The sequence below is a fragment of the Limulus polyphemus genome, unplaced genomic scaffold, assembly GCF_000517525.1.
Source record: "Limulus polyphemus unplaced genomic scaffold, Limulus_polyphemus-2.1.2 Scaffold3805, whole genome shotgun sequence".
NCBI lineage: Eukaryota > Metazoa > Arthropoda > Merostomata > Xiphosura > Limulidae > Limulus > Limulus polyphemus.
The window spans coordinates 78246-80031 of NW_013669415.1; positions in this window are offsets into that span (position 1 = coordinate 78246).

The window sequence follows — 1786 nt, forward strand, 5'->3', positions numbered from 1 at the left end:
CATAGATAGCCCATTGTGTAGCTTTGTGCTTAACTTCAAACAAACAATTTATACCTATTAAATTATATTAAAAGTTAAAACTCTTAAAATTAAGGGATTTATACATCTGAACAGACAATACTTACCATGCTGAACGCACTAAAAGTACGTTGAGTGACTGTACAAAAACGAGCACGATATATTTTTGCGCTGCTAATAGATCCGATTCATGACAAACTTCTGTTGGCTAAGGTCATCGACAGTCATATTTGATAAACTTTTGTCTAGAGTGCATAACCCACTTAAAAAAAAGCGCTACCTACACTTTTTCTTTCTATCGTAGCGTAAAATATTGTTTATTGATAGAATACAATGAACTATAAGAATAGGTTAAACAATCGTACAGTTTTTTTATATTTTTATTTTAAGAGGATGACGTTTCGAGCTAGCACTCGTCGTCTTTTAATTTTACTCAATGTTTTTTTTAAGTTGTGCGAATGTGCCTTTGTTGTGAGCTATATGATCTGACGAAGAGCGCTAACTCGAAACGTCATCCTCTTAAGATAAAAATATAAAAAAAACTTGATAATTGTTTAACTTATTTTTTAATTTCGATATCTTTTTTGCCTATGCGGTTAACCTTTTATTTCTTTTTATAGAGCATGTATTATCGTCAAGTTTAAACCAAAGAGCAATGATAATTTAAACTTTTTTTGTATATATATTCTGATACAATGAAGTCCGACAGATAAGTTACGTTTGCCACAAAACGCAGGTTCAGCACAATTAAAAGAAAAATAAATTGAACACGGACAGCAAAGGAAAAAACAAGTATACGAGTTAACAAGTAAACACCTTTTTATTAAAAAAAAACGAAGTCTTTGTTAAAACAAAGATGGACGGCTTCTTATTAGTTTGCACTCAAACCGACTTCTGGGTCTGGAGAATGATTTCTAACACGACTGCACAGGAAAAGATAGCAAGAATAATTTTATACTGTACTTTTTAAGTCAGAAAAAAAAGGTCCTTGTGCGTTATCACGTATAATCCATGGATGACCTACGTTAACGGCTATTCCAAATGATATGTTTAAGGGAGAGATTCCCAAATTATATCAAATTAGTACATGTATCTGTGTCACTCTTTGAGACGGGCTTGTTCCACCCCAAAGAGTGGATACAGACATAGGGTCAAACTGGTATAAGCTTCTATGGAATAGCCGTTGCCGTATGTAACTTTAACGAAACAAAAGCATTAGTATACTTATGCGACATTTCACCGTCCTGTTTACAAGGTTGCCATTAACTAACTGCAGAACACTTGCAAGTTCAGAACGATTATTTCAATATATCTTACTACAGTTATGTTCTCAGCTAGTTATGGAATGGCGAAATCAAAAGTTATTTCAACTGTGAGATGTCTACGAAATTTTACTTGATTAGAAGATAATTATAGTTATTATGTGTTAAGAAACAAATGTTTTGATTGTTCTAAAATAGAAACTAAAGTTTTATTACAGCAAAACTTACACTTTACACAAAAACAGTTAGTATATGATATTTATTGACGTAGAGACTGAAACGACAATGTTTTATTTATTGAATTTCACAAGACAATTTCAATGTTTCTAGTTCTTAGTACTACGTTCCTGGTGTGTTTCTCGGTCCTTCCTGCGTTAATGATGATAATAGGTGAGAATGTTTATTTATATGTTTTAATTTTAATTATTCATAATACTTAATTAATCGTTTGATATATCTGTAAAACATCTGTTTATAAATCAATTCAGTCAGATGAAGCAAAATAT